The sequence below is a fragment of the Callithrix jacchus genome, chromosome 12, assembly GCF_049354715.1.
Source record: "Callithrix jacchus isolate 240 chromosome 12, calJac240_pri, whole genome shotgun sequence".
Lineage (NCBI taxonomy): Eukaryota > Metazoa > Chordata > Mammalia > Primates > Cebidae > Callithrix > Callithrix jacchus.
The window spans coordinates 15512403-15536832 of NC_133513.1; the positions used below are offsets into that span (position 1 = coordinate 15512403).

At 41.4% G+C, this 24430-nt stretch overlaps 1 long non-coding RNA gene across 1 annotated transcript in view; it reads right to left on the reverse strand.

Annotated features, from left to right (window-relative positions):
- LOC118146109 (uncharacterized) overlaps positions 1 to 16982 on the reverse strand; it is a 29025-nt gene extending 12043 nt beyond the window's left edge. Inside the window, exon 1 of the long non-coding RNA XR_004731565.3 lies at positions 16970 to 16982. This is a non-coding gene — a long non-coding RNA (uncharacterized LOC118146109). The remainder of the gene's footprint in view (positions 1 to 16969) is intronic.
- Between the last annotated feature and the right edge of the window lie 7448 nt (positions 16983 to 24430).

A 24430-nucleotide genomic window follows, 5' to 3' on the forward strand; every position in this document is an offset into this window, starting at 1 on the left:
GCCTCGGCCTCCCAAAGTGCTGGGATTATAGGCGTGAGCCACCACGCCCGGCCATGAAATATACAATTTAATGCATTTGGATATTATCATGCGCCTGTAAAATTCTTGCCACAAGCAAGATCATGAGCATATGCAAAACTCTCAGAAGTTGCCTCGCGTCCTTTTGTAAAGCTGCCCTCATCCCTATACCTTCCCACTTCTCCTATCCCCAGACAACCATGGATCTGCTCTCTCCATATATCAGTTCATAATTTCCTAGAACGTTGTGTATTTAGATTAATATTAACATATACTCTTTTGTCTGATTTATTTCACTTAGCATAGTCAGGTGGCATCTATTGAAAAATCACCCACATTGTCATATGCTATAATAGCGGACATACTTTTTTTTTGCTGAGGTGGCTCCCATGGCATGGACACACCACACTTTGTTTTTTTTTTTTTTCTTTTTTTTTGAGACGGAGTTTTGCTCTCGTTACCCAGGCTGGAGTGCAATGGCGCGATCTCGGCTCACTGCAACCTCTACCTCCTGGGTTCAGGCAATTCTCTTGTCTCAGCCTCCTGAGTAGCTGGGATTACAGGCACGCGCCACCATGCCCAGCTAATTTTTTGTATTTTAGTAGAGACGGGGTTTCACCATGTTGACCAGGATGGTCTCGATCTCTTGACCTCGTGATCCACCCGCCTCGGCCTCCCAAAGTGCTGGGATTACAGGCTTGAGCCACTGCACCCGGCCCACACTTTGTTTATTTATCCCCCCAGTGGAGCTGCTTTGACCATGTGTATACAAATCTTTCTTTGTGTGGACATATGCTTCCATTTCTCCTTGATGAGTACAGTCTTAACTACGGTTTTCGTCCTGACCACCTCTGGATTTCTATCAATAGCCTCAGATTTCCAAGGACAAAGTTCACGAGTAGATGTATCTAAAAGTCCTCTGGAGTCCTGTCAAAAGTTCAACCTCAGAACAGTTTTCTAAGCTGATGTACAGCCAGGAATAGTTTATATTTCTACAAGCTGGTGAGTTAAAGCCTCATAATTCATGGGATATGAGGTAGAGAACTCAAAAGGGTATCATATTAATTGGGTAGAAATGTTAGCCCTGGACTGAAGGACTTCTATAGCAAAACTTCAAAGTGAGCCCAAAAAGCATCAAACTCTGTACTGGTAAATTTATGTCCCAGAAAAAAGCTCAAAAATATTTATAGGGTTACAAAAATATTCAGCACCCAACAAGGTAAAATTCAAACTGGCTGATTGCAATAAAAATTTCCAGGCATACAAAGAAGTAGGAAAATATCACTCATAATGAGAAAAAAATTATTCAATAGAAAGATAACCAGAAATGACACAGATGAGAGACTATGCAGACAAGGAAAAGAAACAGCTATTGTTACTACATTCCACGTGGAAAAGCCATTGTTACTACATTCCACGTGGAAAAGCTATTGTTACTACATTCCACGTGGAAAAGCTATTGTTACTACATTCCATGTAGAAAAGCTCCAATGTGTTCAGTGAAAAGACATTTTAAAAGACTCATCTCAAACTTCTAGAAAGGAAAAGATGGAATGCAACAGAGGGCAACAGAGGAAAACATTAGTGAATTTAGACATAACAGAGGGAAAGATTAGTGAATTGAGATGCAGCAGAGAGAAAAATTAAACAGAAATATATTCAAAATAAAACCAGAGAGAAAAAAATACACAAGATCACAAGATCAACATTATTTTAATCATTGCCAAAACTCTATTAGGTAAGCCCTGATAGTTTCCCATTTTATAGATGAGGAAACTGAGGCTCAGAGAAGTGACATCACTTGCCCAAGGTGACCCACAAGGCAGAAAAGAAGCCTAGATTTCACACCAGGTCGGCATGAGTGCTTCCCTTTACTCCCTATGATAAACTAATTCAACACGACATGAAACACCTGTCACGATCTTGAAACGGTCCATGAAAAAACTTTATAAAATTGATGAAGTGGGCCAGGTGTGGTGGCTCAAGCCAGTAATCCCAGCACTTTGGGAACAGTAATACTCCTGTTCCCTTGCTCACACTGTTCACCTGAGGTGGATCACCTGCGGTCAGAGTTTGAGACCAGCCTGGCCAACACAGTGAAACCCCATCTAAAGATACAAAATTATAAAAGATACAAAAATTAGCTGGGCATGGTGGTGCACGAGAATAATTGGGAGAATCACTTGAATCTGGTATGTGGCGGTTGCAGTGAGCTGAGATTGCACCACTGCACTCCAGTATGGGAGAAAGAGCCAGACTCTATCTCAAAAAAAAAAAAAAATAAAAAATAAATAAATAAATAAATAAACAAACAAGCTGGGCGCGGTGGCCCACGCCTGTAATCCCAGCACTTTGGGAGGCTGAGGCGGGTGGATCATGAGGTCAAGAGATCGAGACCATCCTGGCCAACATGGTGAAACCCCGTGTCTACTAAAAAAATACAAAAATTAGCTGGGTGTGGTGATGTGCGCCTGTAATCCCAGCTACTCGAGAGGCTGAGGCAGGAGAATTGCTTGAACCCGGGAGGCAGAGGTTGCAGTGAGCCAAGATTGCACCACTGCACTCCATCCTGGTGCCTGGTGACAGAGCAAGACTCTGTCTCAAAAAATAAATAAAATAAAATTGATTAAGGGGAAAAAAAACAAAATTTACCCAGGCTTCTAGCTCGGTCAACAGTAATCATTAAGCCAGCTTGCCCTTTGGCCCACTTCCTTGTAGTTGGTCACTGTTTACTATGTGAAGGTAACAGACCTTGTCGCAAGATCCTTTGTTTCTTTTCTGTTCTATAGATAAAATTTAAGACATTGTAAAAGGATATGATTTCCGTTCAAGTTTCTCCTTTAGGTTGCATTTACTAAAACTACCCACACCAGCTGGTCTGAAGGGCCCAGCAAAGAGATGACTCATAGAAGAATACAGTTTCCACATCCTTATAATTCCATCCCACTTACCCCAACCAAGTGACAATATTCTACCTTTTTGTTCTTCATGATCCCTTTAAAAATCCTTGCCCAGAAACCCTTGAGGAAATGGATCTGGAACTTGAGAATTCCTTTAGTTTCCTTGCTTGGTGGCCTTGTTATGATTAAACTCTTCTCTGCTGCAAATCCCCTCTTTGTCATCTAAGTGTATTGGTCTACTGCCACACAGTGGGCATATGAACCTGTTAGTCCTATAACAATCTGGCCCCTGCCAATCTCTCTCATCTAATCTGGGGCCCTAGCACCCCTCACAACCTGCGCTCCAGCCATACCTCATGTCCCCCTAATGTGCTTTGTTCTTTGACCCTCCTGTTCTGTTGCTCACACTGATCACTGTCTGGAAGTGATCATTGTACTTCCGGAAGAAGTGTGCCATGGCTCCCACACATTTTACAGCATTCTGGAGGGTGAGCTCTCTCTAGAGTGCAAGCTCTCTGAAAGCAGGGGCTACATCTTACTCACCTCTGTGTCCTAAACACCCACACCTTAACTCCCTTCAGAGTGTGAGCTCTCTGAGGGCAGGGACTACATCTTACTCACCTCTGTGTTCTAAACACCCAGCACTGTGCCTGGCACACAGCAGATGCTCAATAATAAATTAGATGCTCTCCCCCAAACATTTTTATTTCTCTCCACTATGAGAAAAACAACCAACCCCTTCTGATCTGTCATTTCATTGTTCAGGCACATTGGAGAGGCACATTTCTTTCTTTCTTTTTTTTTGAGATGGAATTTCGCTGTTGTTACCCAGACTGGAGTGCAATGGCACTATATCGGCTCACTGCAACCTCCGCCTCCTGGGTTCAAGCAATTCTCCTGCCTCAGCCTCCCGAGTAGCTGGGACTACAGGTGCGTGCCACCATGCCCAGCTAATTTTTGTATTTTTAGTAAAGACGGGGTTTCACCTTGTTGACTAGGATGGTCTCGATCTCTTGACCTCGTGATCCAACCGCCTCAGGCTCCCAAAGTGCTGGGATTATAGGTGTGAGCCACCGTGCCCGGTCGAGGCACATTTATTTCTATCACAATATTGGTTTTCCCTTATATTGTTGGCCTTCAATACTGAATTGTCTGTAACACCTGCAAAGCTTTGGGCATGCTTGGGCTTCCTCTCCAGAAAATAAGAAGACCAGCAGGGCACACATATGTTTTCCTAGGGCTGATTCCATCTAATTGCTCTGCTTCCAGAAGGTTTAATCATATGCAAATGGCAAGCGGATGGATAGCCTCTATCAGTTCCATCTTGAGCGAAGTTTCTTTTCCTCATCTCACTTCTCATGTGGTAGGAATGAGAGTGATCCGCCATTGATCCTGCGCTAGATGCCAATCATTGGAACGTCTAGCAATGACGAGCACACTGAAGCCTTCACAAAACTTGCAGCAGGGCTTGCAAACTAAAATATCCCAAGGCACAAACTTAAGTGAGAGAAGTATCCCAGGCAGAGATGGTGGCAAACAGGAGAATGCAGCTGTGTTTCGAGGGGGCAGCCTCTTCTCCCTCCATCCAGCTATTACCATGTGAGGGTTCTAGTCTGCTGCTGCTAGACCTTTCGACTTTCCAGTACTACTGAGAAATATGGATCTGTATATAAAATCTGAGTTTTAGCAATGGCTAACAATTCTAAATTTAGAAAAAAAATCATGGTCTAAAATAAAACACATCTTTTGGCATGATCTGGTCTGATTTTGCCAATTTTCAATTTCTGGTTTAGATTTCCCTACGGACATAAGGAGTAAAACCAATCTAGGTTTGAGTTCTATTCCATCACAGGTTTTCTGGGTGACCTTGGGCAGGTTGAGTATGAATTTCTTTATCTGTAAAATGGAACCTCACTTTTGATGCAAAGCTAATGTAAGCTCCACAAGAGCAGTGACTTTGCCCATTTTATTTATTGCACTATCCTTCGCACCTAGAACAGTGTCTTGGGCACATTGGGGGCTCAATGATATTACCAGAAAGACTAAATATTATGTTATTTTGTCTTCGGTGCGAGGGCTGTGGCAAGCAGAACCCCAGGTAGTGTCATAACAAAATATGAACTAAATAATGCGTTATCAGTTAGGATTCCTTTGTTTGCCATTCATTCATTCTATCAGTTGATAGAAACCCAACTCAAAACAAAAAAGGACATTTGCTGGCTCGGATAAAACTCAAGGCTTCAAGTATGGCTGAATCCAGAGGCTCAAAATTGTCTTTCTTGTCTTTTGACTCTATTTTCCTCTGTATTGGCTTTAGTCTCATACAGGATCTCCCTATGTGGTAGTAAGATGACTGCTGGCAGACTGACGTTAGATCTTTTCAGGTATAAACACTCCTGCCTTTTCCCATAACTGTCCCAGTTAAATTCTCATTGGTTCTCATTGGGTCACATGCACATCCCTTACCCAATCCCTGTGGCTGGAAGAATTGGCTGGGCCTGAGTCACACCAATCCATGATTCAATCGGTCCCTCCAAACCATGCAAATTTAGAACTGAGGAGGGAGTGAGTCCGTAAAGAAGGAAGAGAGAATAAATACTGGTGACAAAAACGGTGTCTGCTCTGGAGACCACATCTGTACACTTTGGGTCTATAAGCAGCACCATGTAACCTTGCCTTTAGAGAGGTCTTGTATTTCTCCTTTCCTAAAGTCGGAGAAAAGCTACAGAGGGATAGGTACTAGTGCACACCTCCCACCAGACTGCAAGCTGAGGCCTGCTTTGGCTCAAGGCTAATGAGGCATAAGGTATTTGCAAACCCTCTCTAGAGAGGTTGCAAAACACAGGAGAAATTTAATATTATCATCAAGTAATCACACCACACACTGGACTTTTTCAAATGCACTCCTTCTTTCCTTTGATCCTGTTCTGATGGATAATGCCCATGGGTATTTGCTGCGACCTAAATCCCTCACAAGATTGCTGAAGAGGAAAACTGCACCGTAAGAGAACAGCGGTCCTGAATATCAAGTGTAAGGGACCAGTTACTCCTCTTTCTTGAGACGCCATCCACCCGGCTTGCATATTCATGGGATCTGAAATGCAGATGAGATGGCAGCTGCTGATTAAAATCAGCTCACTTTGGGGACTCCGGGGAGGCCTCTTGAAGCTGATCAGTGGTGAAATGACCTCTTCAGGGGTTGTTCTGTTCCCTCCCAGGGTGGTCCTATGGAATAATAAAAAATCTGGATCTTTCAGCTTGAAGAAGCAGATGCTTGCCCTCTGGCTGGCTTGTGTGGGGCTTTGAAAGTCTGGCTATAGACTGAGAAGGACAGAGCCATATTTTAACTGTGGCGGAACTATCCTAAATTAGATCTTTCCTCTTTTCAAGGACGTAGGAATGGGAAGGGAATAGAAATGGGGGTCTGTGACAATTTGACTTGGAAGAGTGCTGGAGCTGTGGTGTTTATTCTCTGGGATGCTCTAGGGCAGTGTTTCCCCAACTTTAATAAACACACACCCCACCTGAATATCTTGTGTATGCACAGATGAGATTTTAGCAGGCCAGGGGTGGGGATTGAGATTTGGCATGTGTTACATGCTCCCAGGTGGTGCCAACACTGATTGTCTACAGGCCACTCTTTAAATACAAGGGTGTAGAGCAATGGTTCCCAAGCTTGGATGCATATTAAATCACTTGGAAAGCTTTTAAATATCCGAATGCCCAAATAAATCACTCCAAGACTAGTTAACTTAGAATCTCTGGGTGGCACCCAAAAAATCAGCATTTTTTGGGGGAACAGGGTCTTGCTCTGTCACTCAGACTGAAGTACAATGGCACAATCTCAGCTCACTGCAACCTCTGCCTCCCAGGCTCAAGTGATCTTCCCACCTCAGCCTCCCAGTGGCTAGGACTCCAGGTGTGCACCACGGCACCCAGCTAATTTTTGTAATTTTTGCAGAGTTTTGCCATGTTGCTCAGGATGGTCTCAAACTTCGAGCTTAGGTGATCTGCCCACCTTGACTTCTCAAAGTGCTGACATTACAACCACGAGTATGCTCAGCCAGGAATCAGGATTTTTGTAAAGTCTTTCAGATAATTCCTATGTGCAGTCACAGTTGACAATAGTGATGTGGTAGCTCTCAACCATGGCTACTATACCTTATAATCGCCTGAGAAATATAAAAAGTACCAATGGCCAGCCCTACCGAAGGCCTAATCTCTTGAGATGTGAGTATTGTGGGGATAAACTTGAGCATTTCTACATTCTAAAAGCTTCAGAGCTGATTATCTGCAGCCAAGGTTGGGAACCAGAGTTGCAGACAGACTCAACCTACGTGGTTCTCTCCAATCCAGAGACCTTGTAAAGTCTTACTGCTGTTGTCATTGGGAACATTAGCGTCACTTTTGGACTTAGCTCTGTACCTTCCAAGGCTAGTAGTCTGCAGAACCAAACCTTCTACACTACTTATTATGCTTCTCCTTCCTAATTACATAAGTAATACGTGTTTATTGTTGGCACTTTGGAAATGCAGAAAAGTTCACCAGATAAAATGTACCCTAACAGTACCCACAAATATAACTTCTGTTCCAAAGTACTCCCGGAATCTAACCACTGCTTCCATTTGGCTTATATTATTCTTATATTATTTAACAAGGCAACTGGCCAATAGGAGTCATTTAATATTTAAAATGAATGAATGAAGGAGTAAAGCTGAACAAAACATTAAAGAAAATAGTTATCCATGGATGGCATATGTCAGGAGGCTACTCTAGAATATGATTCACTGCCCCCCCTTGCAAGCAGCCAAGCCCAATTACCTACAAATACTTCCCAAAGTGAGAGTTACCATCATACTCACTCTTGGTAAGGTATCGGAAAATTAATTGCTCTGTTTCTCAAGACCTTTTCTGTGCAATAACAATAAAAAAAACCTCTATCCACCATAGCAATTATCTATAATTACTCATGAAAACAGGTGTCTTAAATGCCTCTTCACATTGAGACATGAATGGTTCATTATCATAGCAGGTTACTGTCAATATCCAATTTTCAGTGGGATGTTGAGATCAAACATAATGTGGAAGATAGTGGGGGGCACACAAAGGAAACAGGAGCTTCCTGGATGCTACTCATTAGAAGAAATTTGGCAGAGGGGCAGAGGTTGACAGGCATTAAAATAAAAGGCAGAGAGCTTCGTGGGGATGCAGAATACTGCATGGCTGAAAGAAGTATGAAATATCAGTGTAGAGATACAAATCTCTTATTCCAAAACCTTTTTCATGGAGTGAAATGAGCTCAATCAAGCCATTGTCTCCGAGCCCAGTTTCTGTATGTGTTGAGAATCCAAAAGAATGCCTGAATTTATTAGGCTACAATAGTACTTTTATATAAAAGATAATCGAGTTGTCATGGGGAAGGAACAAAAAAATTGGAAAAAAATGGGTTAGCATTGTGTTTGGCATGTGCCTGGAGGTCAAGATGATGATTCCATTCTCCTACTTCTCCCTTAAAGTTCTCTCTGGCTCCTAATTTTTGTGAACTTGTGATTCTAAAGGTGGACCAGGTATAACAGGTATCTAAGTACTGTGTAAGTTAGAACTCTGTACTCTTTTCCCTATACTTCCTGTTGCAATACATACTGGGAATTAAAACTTAAGAGCAGATGCAAGAACAACTTCAGAACTTGGCGGGGCGGGCTTAAGACAGAGGCTTGGCTGGGTGCAATGGCTCATGCCTGTAATCCCAGCACTTTGGGGGACCAAGGTGGGCTGATCACTTGAGGTCAGGAGTTCAAGACCAGCCTGGCCAACATAGTGAAACCCTATCTTTGCTATTGTTTCCTGGTATTCATTCCCCTCTCCTCTCTTTCTACCATCCCTGAATTTTGATAGAAGATTCTTCAGGTGCTGATACTAATATTTAGCTCTATGATTAGAGCATGTGATCCTGCTCAGCCAATCAGCACTCTCCTAGCTATGGTGATTGGTTCAGGGTCAGCATATGACCTAAGCCAGTCCAATCACAGTGAATCTTAGGTGAGAATCTCTTAAGTGGGAACTCTGGATCACAGAAGCTCTTTTCTTCTGGAGGTTGTGTTCGGTAGATACTAAGCCTCATACTCCTGAACGCAGTTTACTAGTGAGAGAATCCATCTTGGGGAGGCAGCTAAGAGATTTGCCAAAAAGCAGAGCTGCAAAACTGCTACCCCAAAGCTATTTTCAATCTTTGGAGCAAACCACATCTGAAATTCATCATAATTCTGGACTTCCGTTTTGCGCAAGTCAATAAATTTTCTCTCTTGCTTATTTTAAAGCAAATTTGTTTATCTTTTCATTACTTGGAACATGAAGTCTTGACAAATACGCAGAGTTCTTCCTTCTTCCCTGTTAACTTTTTCCGGAGAGAGCTACTGCCGAAAATCAAGTCAATCATTCCAATTGATGGGATTGACTTTCGCTGAAGATGCAGTCTGCCTTTTCATCTTCCAGGAATAGCCCCTACCTTTTCTGTAATTCAGCCTGCCAGCATTTATTAACACTCGCTTGGTTCTAAGCCCTGAGTCAGATGCTCTGAGATGTCCCAATAACAACCAAGATCATGTCTATAAGGAGCTGGCAGTATAGTGAAATGGAATGAGCTCTGAGCCATGGCTTAAGAAATCCATGCTCAGCTGGGTGCGGTGGCTCATGCTTGATATCCCAACACTTTGGGAGGCGGAGGTGGGAGGCTTGCTTGAGACCAGGAGCTTAAGACCAGCCTGGGCAACATAGTGAGCCCTGTCTCTAGAAAAAAATATTAGCCAGACATGGTGTCACATGCCTATAATCCTAGCTACTTGGGTGACTGAGGTGGGAGGATGACCTGAGCCCAGGAGTTGGAGGCTGCAATGAGCTATGATCGTGCCACTGCACTCCACCCTGGGTGACAGAGTGAGAATCTGTTTAAAGAAAAGGAACAAGAAAAAAAAATCCATGCTTGCTTTGCCTCCAGTTTGCTGTGTGATCTTGGGCTAATCACTACCCCTCTCTGGGCTTTAGCTTCCCACCCACAGAATGAGGGCAGTGGTTGACAATTCTCTAAAATCCTTTCTAGCACGTACTCCCCACATCTCTGTGTGCAAATAATTGAAATAAACCTGATGCTGTGTCTGGTCAAAATAGATAGCTTCAGGCTTATTTATCCCACCAATATTTGTTAAGAGTGTAGTATATTCTAGGAGCTAGTGAGAAAGAGGTGAAAACAGAACAACACCTCCTTTCTTGGAGCTTACATTGTGGTGGGGAAGGAAGATAGTAATTATCTTTACAAAGTATACAGTTGATCTTCATTATTCCCAGACTCTGTAGTTGTGAATTTGCTTACTTGTTAAAATTTATTTTTAACCCCAAAACCAATACTCATGGCACTTTCACAGTCATTCACAGGCCTGTACAGAGCCCTGAAACATTTTAATCATGTGATGGAAACTTCCCAGCTTAGGGTAAAAGGGGCAACACTCTGCCATCTTGTTTCACCTCTCATATGATAAACAAATATCTTTTTTTATAGTCTATTTAGTTCCATATTTGTCACATTTGTGTGCTTTTTCTTGGTGATTTTGCTGTTTAAAATTGTTCTCCAAATAAAGTGCAGAAGTGCTACCTTGTGTTGCAAATGCTGGATGTGCCTGGAGAAGGACATCCGTGTGTTGGATAGGTGTTGCTCAGGCATGTGTTACTGTACTGTTGATTGTGAGCTCACTGTTAATGAATCAGTATACATTATAAAAGATGTCTTTAAACACAAATGGACAAAAAACAAGGTTATGTATCTATTGATTGACAAAAATGTTGCGGTCAGGGCTTGCAGGAACCCAACCCTGTATTTCTCTTAGGAGCCATGGGTCAGGATTTGCTAATTGGGAGTTTGGGGTGACTTTACTGAAAATAACAAGAAGTGACTATGTACTATGTCATTTCCTTGTTATTGATACAATAGACAGCCTGAAGCTGTCTATTTTGACCAGACACAGCATCAAGTTTATTTAAATTATTTGCACATAGAGATGTGGGGTGTTAATGCTAGAAAGGATTTTAGAGAATTGTCAACCACTGCTATCATTTTGTAGGTGGGAAGCTAAAGCCCAGAGAGGGGTAGTGATTAGCCCAAGATCACACAGCAAACTGGGGGCAAAGCAAACATGGATTTGGTAAGAGCTGTAGAAGAATGCAGAGCAGGGAGGCAGAAAAGGAAGTCTGCATTTTGTTATTTTCAACTTTTAGTTTAATTTTATTTTGTTTTTGAGACAGTCGCATTCTGTCGCCCAGGCTGGAGTGCTGTGGCACAGTTATAGCTCACTGCAGCTTTCAATTACTAATGTCAGGGTGATCAGAAATCTGTATTTTAAAAGGGTGTCAAAGAGTGTGTTCAGGCAAAGGAAAGGGCAAAAATGGGAACCCTTTGGGGGAGTGTGCTTTTCATGTTTGAGGAGCTGCCTGAGGCTGCAGTGGCTGGAGAGGAGTGAGCCAGAGGGACTGTGGGAGAAGATGAGATTGATGAGACGGTGAATCTTGAATGACAGACCCACACAGTCACATGCATCTCCTTCCTGGGTAGAGGTTGCTGGGAGTTTGAGAGGCTCTTTCTGGTTGCAAAAGTCCTTGAACTTGAGCAGTAAATTATCCTCAAAGTTCCATTAGAGTACCTTGGCATGGTTCTCTCCTCGGACACCCTGTGCCATGTTCCTCCTGAGAAGTGGCTATAAATAACCTGAGATTCTGCTCCCATCAGGGAAACAGTGCCGGGAGTTGTCTCCTGGATATGTTAATAACCACCCTCTTTCTCCCCCAAATTAATCTTGTTATGAGGCAGCTTTGCCACGGGTGTCTTCTAACCATCATTCAATCCCAGTACTCAAATGTCCTGTTTTTCACCAGGCTGAGCTTCTCCTTAGTGGCCTCAAAGGGACATTGGGTTCAGTTGAAATTCCAGGAAAATACCTTTCTCAGACAAATCCATTGCATGGGGATTTGCAGATTATATTTTTGATCTAATTACCTGGATTCATCTTTATGGTGGATCCATGATTATATGTAATTTGGACAAATTTTGTGCAAAATCTAAGATTGAAGGAGAATGCAAGAGATTTGAATTCAAGTTTTTCCAGCTCCTTAGGGGAGAGGAGAGAAGAGGAAATTGACACTTGTTGAGCAATATTCTGCTTATTTGTTCATTCTTCATTCATTATTTCAATGTTTATTGAACACTTACTATGTGCCAGGCACTGTTTTAAGTGCTGGGAATAGAGTGGAGTACCAAATGGTGCACTCCCAAGAAAGTTACAGTCACCCCTCAGTACTGGAGGGGATTGATTCCAGAGCCCAGGAGATATCAAAATCCACAAATGTTCTAGTCCTTTCTGTAAAATGACATCATCTTTGCATGTAAACTCTGCATATTCCATATACTTTAAATCATCTCTAGATTACTTATAAAACCTAATACAATGTAAAGGCTATGCAAGTCTTGTTATGGTGTATCTAAAAATTTTGTATTACTTTTTGTGTTTTGTTGTTTTTATTTTTCAGAATATTTTAATCTGTGATTGGTTGAATCCGAGGAGGCAGAAGCCACAGATATGGAGTGCTGACTGTTTAATAATAATTAAGTGAAAAGTGGAATGATGCTCTAGTTAAGGGAGGGGACTCTGGAGTCAGACTGTGTTCAGATTCCAACCAACCCTGGCACCTACTAATTGTATAACTTTGGGTAAGTCATTTCACCTTCCTGTGCCTCAGTTTCATCTGTTAAATGGGAAATAATAAGGATATCTGAGTCATCACCTATTTAGCAGAATGACTTAATATTTAACATTAGTACAAAATGGATTGGTGGTATTTGGTGAGTAAACTAAATAAACGCACGTCCTGAAGGAGGAATTCAGTGGGATCTGAAAAGCGGAAAAGGAAACTGGCTTCGTCTGGTTAGGCTAAGCGCTGTGTATAGTTTGTCTCATCTAAATCTGTATAATCTCAAGTTTGACCATATTTTCTTCTCTTTTTTCCCCTAACAAATGAGGAAACAGACCCAGGAGTGTAAGGTCATTTGCCACTGAGCATATAGAGTAAGATCTGAGTAGCAGAGTGAGGAACTGAACCTAGGTAAGGTTTGATTCCACAAAGTTCTACCTCCCCAGGTAAAACTGCACTGTGGCACTGAGAGGTGAATAGTTATTTGACTCATAAATACAAAATACCTTTCCCCTTCTCTCCACCTAAGTAACATGGGACAAAGGGCTACAGGAAGAGAACAAGGGAATTCCGTCTAGTAGGTAACCTTACAGCTCAGTGTGGCCAATACTCACTTTATGCTCCACTATGACAAAAGGCCACAATATGTTTGCTGGCACTTTGGGTAGGGGGTGGGGTGGGGCAGGGAACCCACTGTCTCCCCAAATAGTCCATCTTTTTGCAGACCTCTGGGTTTGTCTGAGATGCTTGTTGGGCAAGTTCTCTCTCTTGCTCATTTTTAAACCAGTTTGTTTGATTCCTTGTTCATTCAAAATTGTTTCTTCTCATGTAACCCTCATGTATCCTTTGTTTTCCTAGGAATATAAAGAAACTAACTACCAAATCTTTGTAGATTTAAGTGGAAGAATGTGTTCTCTTTCCTCTTTTTTTGAGAAAGCTCTGAGGGAGGTTATACTGTCTTTATTCATTATCAGAAAATGCCTCTATGTGGAAGTCAGGATTAATGTTCCTAAGCCAAGAAAAAATGTCATGTTCATGATACAGTTTTGCACAGGTATATTATTTTAGGGATAAGAATAGTTAAAATGTATAAAGTGCTTATTATAACCAAGCACTATACTAACACTCTGTATAGGCTAGTTGCTCATTTAATTCTCCCAACAGCCCTAAAGACTTTGATTAGCTCTGACTAGTAGATGTGGAAATTAGGGCTGAGATAAGTCAAGTTCCTTATGCAGTAACATGTAGTAAGTGGTAGATCATCTTTTTGAACCCATGCTATCTGACTCCACTATCCACTTTCTTAACCACAAGACCGCAGCTTCTGAGGCAGGAGGATCACAAGGTCAGGAGATCAAGACCATCATGGGCAACATGGTGAAACCCCACCTCTACTAAAACTACAAAAATTAGCTGGACATGGTGGTGGGTGCCTCCCAGGTACTAGGGAGGTTGAGGCAGAAGAATCACTTGAACCAGGGAGTCAGAGGTTGCAGTGAGCCCAGATCATGCCACTGTACTCCAGCCTGGTGACAGAGCAAGATTCTGTCTCCAAAAAAAAAAAAAAGAAAGAAAGAAAAACTGTATGGACTCTAACTTGCTACGTTACTGTTAGCAAGACTAATAGTTTCTTTCTGTACCTAGTGACATTCTTGGTGTATGATGAATACTTCATAAACATTGAATGAATGAATGAATGGATGAGTGACCTCATGCATAGGATTGGCACAGCCTCTGTGTGGCTTTTTAATTTTGCTTTTGAAAAAAAGTCAATTTCCCTTATTGACCTTCAAAAGTAATATTAAATATCCAAGCTTAATTTGTTGGAATAGGAATTTTGGAAACATCCTTGGTAAGAGTAGCTTTGTCTTTGGGGAATTGGGAGCATCTTTGGGATGCTCCCATTATAGAAGCCTGTAATGACTCTCATTCCCCATCTGCATTGATTAACCTTGGTAATTCCCAGGTCTTCTCTTAGGTGTAACCTGTGGCATTAAGAAAACAAATGCGAGGGCTCTGGTGTCAAAGACTTTTACTGCTATTTATTTTTTCATGAATTTATTATAAATAGGATAGTGGAAGGAACCAATGAGCTGTGAATCATTTACATACTCTCAGAGCCCATTCATTTATTCTTTGGCCCAGCTATGGAATGAACGTGCATGGGGGGCATTAATTTTGCTAGAAGCAACAGCAGAGTGCATGCTGCTTCATTCTTTAGACTAATATATCTTGTAGGACCTGGTGATTCAGAGGTGGGAGGTCTGGAGAAAGGTCCAGCTGGAATTTGGAACCAGTGTGCCCATAACTACTCAAAGTTAGCAATGTTCCCAGGGATCATGGTGACGGTGCCAAGATAAGGTCAGGAGTACAAGCATCTTCAGTGGCTGTTTTCATAAGTCACCAATGCCATTTAAAGAGTTTACTTAAAATAGTTGCACCATGAGTTGAAGATGTCCCAAAAAGGAAGCTTCCAGAAGGAGGAGGATATAGTATTTCGAAGTTAGGGAGTGTTTGGGTCCCAGCTCCAGTACTTATTTTCCTGATTTTTAGAATTCCCCATCAGTGAGGATGTCAGAATCTGTTCATGGAATCTGGCTGAGGTTAAGCAGTTTAATAAAATAATAAGCTTCTTCTTCAGAACTAATCAGAGTGTGGTTCAAATCTTGGCTCCACTACTTACCAGCTGTGAGTCCTTAGGCATGATTTTTTTTTTTTTTTTTTTTTTTTTTTTACCTTCTTGAGTCTCAGTTTCCTCAACTGTAAATGATAATGGGTATATCTAACCATTCAGAGCTGTTTGAGGACTAATGCAGTAATGCATGGAAAGCTTCTGGCATAAACATGTTTTTCAAGGTTCTGTTTCATTCTTTCCTCCAGTTCCCCTCATAGGCTACCAATGCATAGTGATAAATACTCTTGTTGTTGTTTTGAGATAGGTTCTCACTCTGTTGGCCAGGCTGGAGAACAGTGGCATGATCTCGGCTCACTGGGCAGCACGTCCTGGGCTCAAGTAGTCCTCTCACCTCAGTCTCCCCAGTAGCTGGGACCACAGCTATATACCACCATACCTGGCTAATTTTGGTATTTTTTGATAGAGTCTCTCCATATCACCCAGGCTGGCCTCAAACTCCTGTACTCAAGTGATCCACCAGCCTTGGCCTCCCAAGGTGTTGGGATTACAGGCATGAGCCACTGAACCTGGCCAATAAATCCTTGTCTTAGTTAATACAAATTTTATACCAGAAATCTGATGTTTGAAGTTAACAGAAAGTCCAATTCAGGTTGCCTTGGACAGCAAAAGGGATTTATTGACTTGGGTAAATGAGTCAATATTTACCCAAGGAGATATGGCTTCAAATGGGATTTGATCTAAGGCACAAGGATGTTTCCCATTTCTTCTCTCCACTTTCTTTTCTGCCTCATCCTAAAAGTGACGCCACTCACAATTCAAAATGGTTGCCAGAAGCTTGCAGGAGTCCTTTGTATTTCCCGGTCTTCTCTTGGGTGCAACTTGGGACATTAAGAAAACAAATGGGGCCGGGCGTGGTGGCTCACGCCTGTAATCCCAGCACTTTGGGAGGCCAAGGCGGGTGGATCACGAGGTCAAGAGATCGAGACCATCTTGGTCAACATGGTGAAACCCCGTCTCTACTAAAGATACAAAAAATTAGCCGGGCATGGTGGCGCGTACCTGTAATCCCAGCTACTCGAGAGGCTGAGGCAGGAGAATTGCCTGAACCCAGGAGGCGGAGGTTGCGGTGAGCCGAGATCGGGCCATTGCACTCCAGCCTGGGTAACAAGAGCGAAACTCCGTCTCAGAAAAAAAAAAAAAAAAGAAAACAAATGGGCAGGTACAGTGGCTCACGTCTGTAATCCTAGCATTTTGGGTGGATCACCTGAAGTCGGGGGTTTGAGACCAGCCTGACCAATATGGTAAAACACCCTCTGTACTAAAAATACAAAAATTAGCTGGGTGTGGTGGTGCACCCCTGTAATCCCAGCTACCAGGAAGGCTGAGACAGAATTGCTTGAACCTGGGAAGTAGAGGTTGCAGTGAGAGGAGATTGCACCACTGCACTCCAGCCGAAAGAGCAGGACCCTGTTTCAGAAAGAAAGAAAGAGGGAAGGAAGGAAGGAGGAAAGGAAGGAAGGAAAGGAAGGAAGGAAAGAGGAAAGGAAGGAAGGAGAGAAAGGAAGGAAAGAGAGAGGAAGAGAGCTCTTGTGTCACAGATATTTTACTGATTTATATTTTCATGAATTCATTATGGTATTTATAGCAAATACGGTATTTATGGCAAAAATAAATACAAACTTACGGCATATAAGTCCTCTGTTTCCTTGTCCCCATGCTGTTCTGTATAGTTATCTCAGGTAGGTATGAAGGATGTTTTTTTACCTCTAGCAAATAGATTTCTTATCTCGACGGCTCACAGCGTATCAGGTTTGAACCAATCAGGATGGCTTCCTGGAGTATGTGGATCGGTTTAAGGCAATCAGAACCCACCCCTGGAGGTGAGGAAGAGGCTGTGTATTTAAGAGGCAGAAGATACCCAGCCAAAACCTGTGCTTTTATTACCAAGAGGAAAAAGAAGTAGATGCTAATTATTATTATTTTTAATACTTTTTACTTTTCCCCCAAAATAGAGTAAGCATATTCACCCAGAACACTCACAGTTGTGATCTTGTGCTATTTTAGAGGACCTGGTGCATGCTAGATTTTAATAGGATTTTATTTGTAATCCTTCACAGCCGTGACTGGTTTATTTTGGGTCACAATGAGCTGAGGATCATCATCTGGTTTGGATTCTGAGGTTTCTGGGCCTCCCTGCTGGAAGATTTTATGCGGCCCCTATAATAGTGGAAAATATGCTCAATTGTAAGGAGTTAATTGGCGCTAACTAAAGCACAGTGAACAATTTGGTGGTGATTCACAGGGAAAGGATGGTTAAGGTTTAACAATGAAGCCATAAGAAATTTGCTTTAGAATTCAGTAGCACGATTTTTTTTTTTAATAGCAGCTCAGTTATTTAAAATCACTGTGCCTGGCTCACAAACCAGGAAATGCTCAAATGAAAGCATGTGTTTCAGTTCTGGAGTTCCAATCTAATCTTTTCTCTCTGCTGTGGGAGTGGTGTTTTAGACCTGGTGCAAATCACATGGACACAAGATCGAATCCCTGCTCTACCTTTTGCTAGGTGGCCCTGTGTTCTCTCATCTGTAAAATGGAAGTGATAGCTACTGCAGAGAACTGCGGTAAAACTGAAAACAGATATGTGAAGCACAGTGCCCAGCGCAGAGTGAGACAGAGTGATCAATAGTACTTGCTAATATCAGGAGTGGTAATAGAAGATGGTGGAAAAATATGTGTCATCTCAAGTAATCTACCCTCTCGGTGCCTCAGTTTCTTCACTTATAGAATGGGGAAATTAATATTCCTGCTTTATGGAGTTGTTGGGAAGAGCAAGTGAATTAAAACACATCATTCATGCTTGGCACACAGCAGGTGTTCAGAAAGCAGGCTGTGGTCCAGCGGTTCTCAATCAGGGGTGATTTTATCTCCTAGAGGTCATTTGGCAACATCTGGAGACATTTTTGTCACAATGGATGGAGGGTACTATTGGCATCTACAGCTTAGAGTCCAGAAATGTGACTCAATATCCCACAGTGCACAGGACAGGCCCCCAAAACCAAGGATTATCTGGCCCAATAGATCAACAGTGCCTGAGGTTGAGAGACTCTGCTATAGTCAACAGCCTGAACATGCTCATCTTTTGCTCCTTCTGTGGCTTTTGTAACTTCTGCTTCCCACAGAGAACTGCTCCCATGGGACAGAGGCCAATTATTAGAAGAGAAGACGGCTAGACTGGCCTTGTGAAGTGGGTCTGGCTATGCTCACTTAAAAAAAAAACTGTTAAAAATAAAGCTTAAAAAAAACCTCATTATTCTAAAGCACCCCAGGCTCCACCACCCTCTGAGCCGGTCTTTTCAAAGCCAACCTGGGTTTAAATAGCAGCCTCATCTGTTGTGACCTTGAGCAAGTTATTACTGTTTTTATCCCCTCTTTACTCAGTTGCAAAATGGCGATATTAATATATTTACCCACTAGGGTTGTTGCAAAAGCACTTGCCACAAGCCCAACGCCATAGATGGCGCACGACGGCCACTGCCACGCCTTGGTGGTTGTTGCCTCTGAAATGGCATCGTGACATTCCCACCTGCTCTTCCCACCTGGGTGGATGCTTAAAAATATAAGCGGAACACAGACAGGAAGGCATTTCCCCCAAAGTCAAAAGAAATCATAAATGTAAGGAAGTTGTTAATATTAATTTGCAGGAAGATGAGGAACAGCCGGGGAGACTCCCTCTGGTGAGGATTTCATGAATTTCAGGAGTGCAGATCCAGCTCCCTGCAGCGCCTAAGCTCCTCGCTCTGGGTTTCTCTGCAGAGACAAACACCAGACCTCCTCTTTGAGGAGAAGCCTGCATCTTATTTTCTGACTACTTCACTTATTGCACCACAACAGATTTTCTATTTTCTAGCAGAAAAAACACAAAGCAGAAGCAAGAATGCATCCCAACTATTTACCAATTGTATTTTTTTTCACCAGATAATGCAGGAAAACTGCATGAAGCCCCTTAGTGCGTATGTTTGTGCGCAGCGATTGTGTCTGCATGCTGTGTGTGGGGAGTAATGATTGCATGCATGTTGTGTGTTTCTAAGCAATTATGCACATGATTGTATGCCCGGGCATGTGCCCACAGTCACATATGCCTCTGCTTGTAAGGGCTTGTCTCCTATGTCTTTATATGTATGTGTCTCAGGATTTATATGCAAGCCCATATGTATGTACTTTGTAACTTACATGTAAGATATATGTATGCGAATAGGCAAACTTAGTCGTGTACTTATGTACTTAAACGACAAATACCAGTGTGTCAGGATGCATATGAATAGGCATACATGTGCTTATTGGCATGTGTGCATGTGAATATTTGTGCATGTGCTGAAGGTTGTGAATATAAGTTCATGTTGGTGCTTAAGTGTATTTTAGTGAACAGTATCTATGGCTGTGCATCTGGTACATTTCTGTGTGTTCGTAGAAGTGTATATGTTCACGTGTGCATCTGTGTGTAAGAAATAAGAAGAGCAAAGATCTTCAGTGGATTTTTAGCTCTGTGGCCACCACATTTTTTTTTTTTTTTTTTTTTTTTTGAGATGGAGTCTTGCACTGTTGCCTGGGCTGGAATGCTGTGGAGCAATTTCAACTCACTGCAACCTCCACTCCCAGGTTCAAGCAATTCTCCTTGCCTCAGCCTCCTGAGTAGTTGGGATTACAGACACTGACCACCACACCTGGCTAATTTTTCTGTATTTTTAGTAGAGACGGGGTTTCACTATGTTGGCCAGGCTGGTCTCGAACTCCTGACCTTATGATCCTCTTGCCTCGGTCTCCCAAAGTGCTGGGATTACAGGTGTGAGCCACCACACCTGGCCTGTGCCCATCATTTTGTGAAGAAGAACGTGTTCTTCCCATAAATCAGCTTGGGAAAGAAGCAGGGACAGAGACATGTAAACTGAGAGGGAAAAATTTTATTAGTCACTTGTTCCCCCTCTTTCGCAGTGAATACTTACTAACATTTAAAAAACTGAGTATGCATTAAAAATGTGGTGGGGAAGCGATTTTTAAAAGATTCCTTGTGTATCTTACGTTCTCAGGAAGAACTGGAGTTGAAGGGTCCAGACTTTGACCAGCAGAATCTTGCTTCGTTTACATTCCAACAAACTGCGCATCCAAGAGAACGTGCTAGAAATCCCTGGCTTAGCTGTGTGTTTGCTGATCTGTGGTTAAGAGTTGCCACTTGGACAGTTTTTAAAATGATGATGAGGACATTTTGCTGGTGCTGGAAAGGGAAGCCAGTGGACTCAATTCTATTATTTCAGAAAGTTCAAATTATAGAAGGTTTGAGCTGGCAAGGCACTTACGCATCACCTAGTTTAACTTTCTTTTTGCACGGACGAGTAAAACTGAGTGGGAGAGTTTCCAGGGGCTGGAAGTAGGGCCATGAACAAAATGAACAAGGTCTTCAAGGAGCTTAGAATGTAGAGAGGGAGTTGTGAATGCCTCATTCCTTCTGTCTCCAGTCCGGCCACACTGCTTTCTTTCCATTGTTTCAACCTCTCTCCTGCCTCAGGAACTTTGCACTGCTGTTGTTCCATCTTTCTAAAATATTCCAGATCTTCCCTGAGTCACTCCTTCTTATCATGGAGTTCTCAGCTCTAATATTAACACTTCCTCATATACACGATCTAAAATACTCCCCATGCCTACAGTCATTTCCTAATAGATCACCCTGTTTTATTGTCTTCATAACCTACAATGATGAATTTTATGTGTCAACTTGACTGACCTAAGGGGTGTCCAGATAGCTGGTAAAAAAATTGTTACTGTCTATTATAGAGTTTTTCTTTTTTGTTAAATATAAAACCAACCTATTAGTTTTCTGAAAGATCTTATACTTACATTCTAAACTTTGCACCAATTTTTTATTTGTTTTTAATCGACACATAATAATTGTACATATTTATAGGGTACAGTGTACTGTTTCAATACATGTATGCATTGTGCAGTGAATAAATCAGGGTATTTACTATATCCATTACCTTACACATTTATCATTTGTTATATAAAATATTGTCAACCACAGTCATCCTTCTGTGCGATAGCACACCAGAACTTTTTCCCTCCGATCTAACTTTGGACTCATTGACCTTCATCCCTCCATTTCCCCTCCCTCCTCCACTCCCAGACTCTGGTAACAAGTACTCTACTTTATAGTTGTATGAGATCAGCATTTTAAGATTCTGCGTATGAGAGAGATCATGTGGTATTTGTCTTTCTATGCCTGGCTTATTTCGTTTAACATAATGACCTCCAGATTCATCCATGTTGCTGCAAATGACAGGATTGTGTGTGTGTGTGTGTTGTAGCCAAATAGTATTTTATTGTCTATATGTACTATATGTTCTTTATCCATTCATTCATTGTTGGACACAGGTTGAGTCTATTATCTTGGCTACTGTGGAAAGTACTGCAATAAACATGGGAGTTTCATATCGTCATTTTATTTTCTTTGTATATATACCCAGCTGTGGGATTACAGGATCAAATGGTAATTCTACTTCTAATATTTTGAGAAAACTTAATACTGTTTTCCATAATGGCTTTACTGAATTACATTCCTACCAAAAAGATATGCATTCTGCTTTCTCCAAATCTTTGCCAGTGTTTGCTATTTTTTGTCTTTTTGATAATGGCTATCCTAACTGGGGTGAAGTGATACTTCAATGTGGTTTTGATTTGCATTTCTCTGATAATTAATGATGCTGAGCATTTAAAGAAATATATTTGTGGCCACTTGTTTGTCTTCTTTTGAGAAATGTCTATTCAGGTCTTTTGCCCATTTTTAATTAGATTATTTTGCTGTTGAGGTGTTTGAGTTCCTTATATATTATGGATATTAACCTCTTGTCAGATGCATAGTTTGCAAATATTTTCTCTCATTCTGTAGGTTCTCTTCACTCTGATGTTTCCTTTGTTGTGTAGAAGCTGTTTAGTTTGATATAGTTTTGTTTATTCAGTTTTTGCTTCCATTGCCTATGCTTTTTAGGTCTTACCCAAAATACCCTTGCCCAGACCAATGTTATAAAGTGTTTTCTATGTTTTCTTCTGGTAGTTTCATTGTTTTCAGTCTCACATGCAAATCTTTAATTCATTCTGAGTTGAGTTTTTTTATATGGTGAGAGATAAGGGTCCAGTCTTATTCCACACGTGGATATTTAGTTATCTAAGCATAATTTGTTGAAGAGACTCTACTTTCCCAAATGTTTGTTCTTGATGCCTTGGTCAAAATTAGCTGGCTTTAAGTGCATGGATTTATTTCCTTGTTCTCTATTCTGTTCCATTGGTCTATGTCTCTGTTTTTATGCCAGTATCATGCTATTGTGAATATTATAGATTTGTAATCTATTTTGAAGTCAGGTAGTGTGATGCCGCCAGCTTTGTTCTTTTAGCTCAAAATTGTTTTGTCTATTCTCAGTCTTTTGTGGTTCTATACAAATGTTATTTTTATTCTATTTCTATGAAGAATGTCTTTGGTATTTTGATAAATATTGCACTAAATCTGTTTATCACTTTTAAGCAATATGAGCATTTTAACAATATTAATTCCTCCAATTTATGAACATGGGATATCTTTTCATTTATTTGTGTTCCCTTAAATTTTCAGTGAGAGCTTTTCCAAAAGAGATTCAAATTTGAATCAGTAGACTAAGCAAAGAGTACCTCCCCTTACCAATGTGAGTTAGCATCACCCAATCCATTGAGAGCCTGAATAGAACAAAAATGCAGAAAAATGGCAATTTCTCTCCCTCTCTTCTTCAGTGAAGATATAAATCTCCTTCTGACCTTCTATATCAGAGATCCTGGTTCTCAGACCTTTAAACTTGAACTAAATTACACTACCATTTTTCCTTATTCTCCTGCTTGCAGATGGCATATTGTGAGCCTTCTTATCCTTCCTCCATAATCTCTTGAGCTAATTCCCATGATAAATCTCCTCTTAGACATCTCTATATATTTATTGGTTCTGTTTTCTCCAGAGAACCCTAATATATAGCCTTTTTCACTGGGAAAAAACCCCACTTGTTATGTGTTTACATCTTTATCTTCAGTGTTCCTTAAGCAGAATGAGAGCTCTAAACAACAGAATGATGAACCAGACACAGGAGCCAGGTGATATAAGGGAGGAGGGGTCAGCAAACTCTTCCAGTAAATTGCCTGATAGCAAATATTTTAGGCATTACAGATTGTATAGTTTTATTTTCAATTGCTCAAATCTATTGACAGAGAAAGCAGCCATGAACATATAAAAATGGATGGATACAGTGTGTGCCACTAAAGCTGTCTTTATAAAAACAGGCATTGGGCTGGATTTGGCCCACATGATAGTTTGCAGACCTCTAACATAGGGCTCCATATGCAGTGGAAAGGAGTCTGTGTTTTATCTTCAGGGCATCAGGAAATCTTATAATCTGATTCTCATTTTTATCCATTTAGCTACTTTGTCTTTCAATTGGAGAATCTAGTCCATTTACATTTAATGTTATTAATGATAGATAATGACTTACTACTGATGAGAATACTGTACCCAGAAAAGCTTTTCTTCAAATATGAAGGAAAGGTAAAGTCTTTCCCAGACAAACACAAGCTGAGGGAATTCATCACTACTACGCTTGCCTTCCAAGAAATGCTAATGGGAATTCTTCACTATGAAAGAAAAGGACACTAACATGCAAAACTGATTTGCATTTTTAAAAATTGTCACTCTGTAGTCTGAGGAGAATGAAATGGAGGGGTGGGAAGAAGCAGGGAGAACAATAATTTTACCATTTTCTGGGTAAGAGATGGTAGTGGCTTGGACTAAAGTTGTAGCACTGAGGAATTTTGTAGAGACTTGGACAGAGCTGCACATTTCTAACTCCTATCTCTGCTAACTGACTGCCTTTCTTATAGGCCAAAGATATCTCCAAAGACAAGTCCAACACTGTTCAGATGTACCTAAACTTGACCGTCTTATTCACCTTCCTTAATCCCTTCAAGTTATAACAGTCCCACCTGCAAAATGGAATGTTTGGACTTTCTGCAATGTTGAAAACTGAAGGGGAGCTCTGAACAAAGTGTGCTGGGATCCCACATCTGGCCAAACATAGCCTAAGGC